This window comes from Crotalus tigris, unplaced genomic scaffold, assembly GCF_016545835.1.
Source record: "Crotalus tigris isolate CLP2741 ecotype Arizona unplaced genomic scaffold, ASM1654583v1 scf7180000024391.5723578, whole genome shotgun sequence".
In the NCBI taxonomy this organism is placed as follows: Eukaryota; Metazoa; Chordata; class Lepidosauria; order Squamata; family Viperidae; genus Crotalus; species Crotalus tigris.
The window spans coordinates 3,349,728-3,357,500 of NW_024100561.1; the positions used below are offsets into that span (position 1 = coordinate 3,349,728).

At 35.4% G+C, this 7,773-nt stretch overlaps 1 long non-coding RNA gene across 2 annotated transcripts in view; it reads left to right on the plus strand.

Annotated features, from left to right (window-relative positions):
* LOC120301753 overlaps nucleotides 1-7,773 on the plus strand; it is a 67,967-nt gene that overhangs the window by 23,014 nt on the left and 37,180 nt on the right. The window contains exon 3 of one of the 2 annotated variants that reach the window (XR_005555015.1): nucleotides 8-2,662. This is a non-coding gene — a long non-coding RNA (uncharacterized LOC120301753). The remainder of the gene's footprint in view (nucleotides 1-7; nucleotides 2,663-7,773) is intronic. The other variant, XR_005555017.1, reaches the window with a different exon arrangement.

Genomic DNA, 7,773 nt, shown 5'->3' on the forward strand with positions numbered 1-7,773 from the left:
CTTGTAGGTTTTTCATTACCCAAATGCACAGATGATGTTACCTAGTTTGTGTAATAAAATGTCTGCAAGAAAAAAACAATCAAAGATTACCAAGGGACCCACATTTCAACTCTGAGCTACAAATATTCTCCTTTATTTACTATCTTTGTATTTCTTATTCTTTGATGATCATGAACTTGATCAAGAGATTACCAAGATGGGACAGACTACAATTATTGATAAATATATACATAAAGATAAATAAAAACCATTTGGTGCTAATTAAAGTTTCTGGATTGTCTTCAAGAACAAGCAATGCCTTGCAATAATCTATACCAAAAAATTAATGGATCACGGATTATATGGCTAACTATCTAGACCACAATAGGCATACAGCACAAACTGGGGAAAGGTTTCTGTCCTGCATAGTATTTTTGTGTTGCTAATCATAAATTTAAAAGCCCTCTAAATGTTGAATTTGATCCTTAGAGGGGATTATTTCCACTCCTTTGCCTGGATCTGATCAAACGGAGAAATGCATTATTAAATCTAAATGTCTAAATAAATGATCTCGCACTTGATGGTTTCAGGTTTTTATCATTGGAGATAAAATGGAACTTTGTAGTAGGTTTTCTTGTAAATGCCATAAAGTCAAGCAGAAACCCCCTGGAGGCAGTTCTGGAAATTGTGATCTACATATGAACAGACTTACTGCAAATCATAGGTAACGTAGATAATATTTCCCAAAAAAGAGGCAGTCGCTGGAAGCCCTGAAAACTGCTGAAGGATCCAGAACACCACTGGGCTTCTAGTCTCTCTCCTCCAACAAAAATCTTCTCACAGGGCAATTACACCCCTGGTTTTGGCATATTCACAACCAAAACTAGGCCTAAAGCTAAATTGAAATGGAGCTACAGAATTTGTTTTATTCAGCCACCACTCATTGAGAACTTCACTTATAGCTGTTCATTTTCACTGTTTCATCTGGGTCCATTTATTTTTCCTTTCCAGGAACGATCTCACCAAGGGCTCTTTTAATGAGGCTGGACCCCCTTCTTGGACTGAGCTGAGCTATAATGAGCCATAGAGGCAAAATAATTGACCAAATTCTACTAAGCTCTTTTTCGTGATCTGTGGGACATAAGAACTGAAAGTAATCAAAAGAATATAACCCGATACTGCCCTGGACACCTCTGCTTACAGTCTCCTTACTGCTAAGAAATAGATATATATCTTTTTATTTGGTAGGGAACAAAAATGGATAAATAGTGATGGATGACAATTAATTCAGCTCTCATTATAAATACAAGCTTTTGCCATTTGTATTTTTGAATATAAATGGACTAAATCACATTCATAAACTAATTTCTACCCATTTCAGGACTTGAAAAGTTCTTAATAAAACACTGCACATAAAATTCATATATTGGGGAAATTATAGATTAAAGCACCTTAGAGAAAATTGCTTGCATCAAATCTGCGTATTAGAAAAAGCACATATAATGGAACTTTAGGCCTGTACACGTAATTGAATACTGTAACAACGTGCATCCTGGAAAAATTGCACAATGTATGTTGATTTTTTTTATTTAAAAATTATGCTGATATAAAAAGGATAAAATGTGAGAACCTGAGTGAAAGTAAATCTGACAGATTTGCTTTTCTTTAGACCATATTGTCACATAAAATGGGTAAATTTGACTCTGTCAAGATATAGGTAACTAGTTTAATAGGCCATTAGTACAAAGGGATATATGTTACTCCCAAATGTCCCTTAAATCTGAATTTATATCATTTGCATCAATTTACATAATTTGTGTGATGACAAAATTATGCAAATGGTATAATTTACATTAATTGTCTGCCATTCAGATGCAATGGCGTGTCCATTATTTTGGGGTGATGTCTGGAGGAGAATTTTGTTTGCTATTTTTAAAGTCCACTAAATCAGAGTGTATTTGATTGAAAGTTTGTTGTATACTGAATGTGGATTTGAGGGAGTCTTTGTATTAAATTATTCAAATCAACACTCTACCAAACTGCTCACAACAAACTATAAACTTCCATCTAGGTCTAGAATCAAACCTGGATAAATACTTGAAATCCTCAGGGCCAATATCAGAGATGGCATCATTAGATGGCTGTTAAAGACCATATCTCAACTGATTCCACTCTACGGTTTTCCAGTAGTTTTCCTTGACATTTCTGACTATTCTGCCTCCTTTTATTGTATGCATACTAGTAGTGGAAAAGGAAAGGAAGAGCAGCCTCTTCAGCTGAGACATATGTAATGAGCTATTAATGCATCTTCTAACCCCATTTCCATGGGTGAAATAAACAAACATATGTTCAACTTGTCCAGCTAGATTCAGGGCCCCAAGGTTACTCTCACTGTTACATAGTTTGTCTTTGCAGGTTGTAAAACTCACACATTGATAGTAACAAAATAGTGCATTTTTTAATCTTGTATGCCTTGTTTGATTTTATATGTTCTATTTTGTAGCTGTATCCTATAGGTTTTATTTGGTAAGTCTTATTTAGTCTGAATTGCTGCCTGTAGTAAAGAATTTGATTGACTAAATAATAATCTCTCTTTCTTTCTCTTCTTCTGGTCAATGTTGTGAAGGCAAGTAGAAGAATAGTGTGGCCATGAAAAGAAAGTGGCTGTACTCAAGGAAGTGAGGTGAGTTACTGGAAAGGACATTGGGTAATAAATATAGAGTCTATACAGATTCTACACAGCATCATACATGAACCAAATGGAAAACAATAAGGATGCTAGTACAAAGTCAATTAATTTGCTGAGTCAACTGTTAATTAGCATTCAGTGGTCACATTGATGCTAGTATTTAAATTACTTTTAGACTATGGCAGCCATTGCAACTTGCCTTCTTCACACAGTAGCAGTAGAAGATCTAACCTGTGTAAGAATACTCCCTATCACTTCCACTGAAATGAGAATGACAATATGGGAGGGGGGGAGGGTGATTAGATGACCTCCAAGGTCCTTTCCAGTCCTATGATTCTATGATTGTAGATAATGCTTTGTATCACTGACCACTTTATAATACCCTTCAATAAAATTGGGGGACTATTAATATACCCCTCAAAGTCGGAAGGCTAGCTACCAGCAAAATGTTAATTGGTTTACCCTTTATTACATAATAAAAGATTGAGGCCCAGTTCTATGACACAATACTCGCTTCTCACTTTGAACCCACAGCAACATTTCTTCTCACTTTTCCCCAAAGGCCTGTGCTCAGTTGCATTTAGCTACTAATTTTATTTACCTTTGAAATTTCTAATTTTTCTGCAATCTGACTGTTCTTTCATACTAACATATTCCCAGTTGTCATGGAGGGGATTGTATTGCTAGCTAGTATTGAGGATCTTTAAGAAAACCTTAGATTAGATCCCAAGCCAGAAAAATATGGGACAATTCTTTTTATTCTCCATGTGTGTCTCTTGATCATCTGTTCAAGCTAGACAGAACCTAGAATTCAATGCTGTGCAATGTAGATAAGATCAAAGCTGGCCCAGCGAAGATAAATTAGAATGGGAATTTTGATGAATAGAGACCTAGAGAACAATTAATGTTGTTAATTATTCACCATAATTATTCACCAAACACACTACACCATGGTCTGTTTCTCAAAAAATAGTGCAGTTAAGTACAGAGGATTTTAGAGTTAATACACATGAGCCTACCTAATAATTCATATTTATTTTAGAAACCTAGCCTGAGAAGGAATTAGAGCAGAGACACAGAAAATCCATAGAATTAAACATTAGTCCATGTTCTTAAAATGCCTGAGTAACTGTACTTCAATGATATTTGCAGTATCACAATGATATTTTTATAACAAGATTTTGGTTTCAATTATAAAAATAATAACAAGAACCTCAATAGCCTGTGTTACTATACTCACTTTGTATTTGTTTCTACGGTTTATCGTGTTCTCTCCCTCACCATTATTTTATTGGGTCTTGAAGACTTTTCACTTTAGAAAGGCTGAGAACAGTCAAATAATATGATTTTCAACTACTAACATAAGCAACTTATTTTAGTGATTGTGGCTTTCTGCTGCTGCCCCTTTGCAACAATGTTATTTTGTAAGGACTAGATTTGATGGTTAATCTTTTGCTCTCCCTTTGTTTCACTAGCAAAATTATTTGTTGCTTCCAACACTTTGTTTTGCTGGTTGGTGACTGTAATAAACAGTGTTTGACTTGTTGTTTTGAGTTATTTCATAGAAAGTTGGATTTAAATATTTTATTTTGTTCATTTAATTTTTTTTTTCAGTTTGCAAAACTATTCCCCCAGAAAAAGCCACTGAAAGGTTCAGTAATCAGTTATAAATTTAGTGTCCAATTGGGCTATACTTCAATTACATGGACAGAAAGTTAAATATTTGCTGGCATGCTTATACATTCATAGTACAATCATTTCTAGATTTTGTTAAAAAAATATTTTATTTTTTTCTATTTTCTTGTTTTATTTTTTATTTTATTCTACAGTATACTCTTTTCTTCCAATAAATGGGTTGAAACTGTTTCACATCATCAGTGTATCTAAAAAACACTCATTCACATTCCTTTTTCGTCTTTTATACACACATACATACACATATACTGTACATCTAAACAACAGCTAAAAACAAAGCCTATAAAAGGAGAAACCCAAATGTATAAACAAATAAGATCCTTTATTTCAAAGGGAATTGAAAAAAAATGCTCATCTGATACAAAAAAATGCAGCAAAATAGTTGCCAACTCTGGGGAACACCATTCAACAATTAAGGTAGCACAACAGGAAAAAGTCATCACATCACAGAATATGGTATACACAAAGAAGACTTGTGTGGAATACTCTTATTTAGACAATTTGATTCTAATTCATGAAAGATTTTAAAGATTAAAATCGGTATTTTGCACTCATGAACTTAATCTATTTACTTGCTAACTAATTGCAGTTTCCAATAGTATAGTAATGCATACTAGTTTATAAAGGGTAATCCTCTATATAACTGAACACTTCCTATATTTGAAAGGATGTGTGATCCAAATCTAGTTTAAAGATAAAGAACCATAAGAAAAAGGAATTAACAAAGCTATTCATTAACAATTAACACTCAGCAAAGTCCATAGGAAGTCCAGTGTGTACCTAACTAAGGTGGAATGTATTGCATTTCAATGAAAGTACACTAGTAGCAATCAGACATCAAGTTCCTGGAGTTTAATATGTTAGTTGCTTAAAATTCCAAAATCCACCCATTAGTCCAAGGGAAGCAAGGAATTCTGAATTCTCAGGATTAATTTTAAATGTTTTAACAACTAAATAGAACGTGCAATCTACTTCTGCTTCCCCTCAACTTTTCTTCATTTCAAATGCAGAGTAAAAATTAGAAGCAAACAAAATTATAACTAGCAGCCAGCACAAGTTTGTTAAAAACAGATTGTGCCAAACCAATCTTATTTCATTCTTCGACAAAATGACTAAACTAACAGACCAGCAAAATACTGTGGACATAGTATACTTAGACTTTAATAATACATTTGATAAAGTAGACCACAACCTACTTCTTGGTAAGCTAGAAAAAGGTGGAATAGACAACATTACCACCAGATGGATCTGTAGCTGGCTGGCAAACTGTACTCAACAAGTAGTCCTAACAACACTACATCCATATGGAGAGAAGTAAGCAGTGGGATACCACAAGGTTCCGTCTTAGGCCCAGTACTCTTCAACATCTTTATCAATGACTTAGATGAGGGAATTTGCAGATGACACCAAACTGGCAGGAGTAGCCAACACCCCAGAAGACAAACTCAGGATCCAAAAAGATCTTGAACAATGGGCCCTATCCAACAAAATGAGTTTCAATGTGGAGAAAAGCAAAGTTTTACATTTAGGCAGGAAAAATTAAAGCTACAAGTAGAGATTGGGCAAGACCTGGCTTAAAAACAGTAACTGTGAGAGGGACCTTGGAGTCCTAGTGGACGATCACTTATCTATGAGCCAGCAGTGTGCAGCAGCAGCCCAAAAAGCTAATACAATCCTGGGTTGTATAAACAGAGGCTTAGAATCAAGATCACACAAAGTATTATTACTGCTTTATAAAACCCTAGTAAGACCATACCTGGAATACTGCAGCCAATTTTGGTCACCATATCACAAAAAAGATGTTGAGAGTTTGGAAAAAATTCAGAGAAGAGCAACTAAGATGATCAAAGACTTGGAGACTAAAACATACGAAGAATGGCTGCAAGACTTGGGTTTGGCTAGTCTAATGGAAAGAAGAAATAGGGCAGACATGATAGCAGTAGTCCAGTATTTGAGGGGCTGCCACAAGGAAGAGGGGGGGGTCACATTATTCACCAAAGCACCAGAGGGCAGGACAAGAAACAATGGTTGGAAATTGATCATAGAGAGAAGCAACCTGAAATTAAGGAGAAACTTCCTAACAGTGAGGACAATTAATTAGTGGAACAGCTTGCCCCCAGAAATCGTGAGTGCTTCATCACTGGAGATTTTTAAAAAGAGGCTAGACAGTCACTTGTCTGAGAAGGTATAGGACAGGTTCTCCTGCTTGAGCAGGGGGCTGAACTAGAAGGCCTCCAAGGTCCCTTCCAGCTCTATTCTATTCTATTATTCCTTTGATGTTGTTACTGTTAAGCAATTAGGAATCAGTTCTCTTTATCAATCTTTTGCAAATCAACCAGAGGTTTATTAACAGGAATAGAGCTGTCTTTTATCTACCCCAATAATTGTTGCAATTATTTTTAAATTATAGCCTGAGTATATCTGTGTCTATCAATTGTACACTTTCTGTGCAAATCTATGGGTTTATTTGTTCTCTTCTGTGGTGCATTTCCTCTTTTGGGGTGTCATGTTACCGTAATATAATCTTGACACAACAAGGGCAAGTGTTGAAGAGAGCTCTCTCTGAGAATGCCATAGCTGGTCTACCAGCTTCCACCAAGGAAAGGTATTCTACTCCTTTGTAGTCTTCCAGTGCTAGATGAAGGAATACCCATCCAAATTTGACCCCGAACCTTTAGGAGAAGAACAATCTCATTCTGAAGACCCTAAACTATGTTTTAAGAAACCTCCACTGGATGGCACTGTGAGGATGCAGCAGTGGGGTGGTGAAGGATTGTATCTTTGTCATCATCACTCCTATAAAGTACTATGATGATGATTTTTGCTATTACTTATATTCATTACAGACTCTTCCTAATATTAAGTCAGTATTCAAAGCAAATTTTCTGACACTCATAGTCCAATCATCTCCTGGCCTGGCACATTTTTCAAAAGTTCCTCAATATACCAGTTACAGAAATGGGCACTTTTTGTGTTTATTGACCAGTATCAATGGAGCAAAATAGTGCACATATATATCAATAGAGTCAAAGGAACCTAGAAGTTTGTATGGACATGCAAAGATTAAAGCCTAACAATAATAAAGTTTTACTGTGTGAAGAGGGAACTGTAGATGTAGTCTAATGTTACTTTCTTTAAGATGCTGTTTACAGCTACTTAAAGCTGTTCCTCCTTCATCAAGGAGGGTAAATTTGATGATGTTGATTAGTTGAACCAAACCAGTCACCAAATTAACTGACCCAATCAAAACCCTGAGCTATCACTCCATAGGCAACAAGGCGCCCAACAAGTGACATTTTGTAGCAGGAACTCATCTGTAAATGCTAATAATGAGTATTTTTCAAGTATGTATCTTTAATTATCCAAAAGAAAGAAGGAAGAGACTCAAAAGAGCTCAGTGTCTGCTTTCA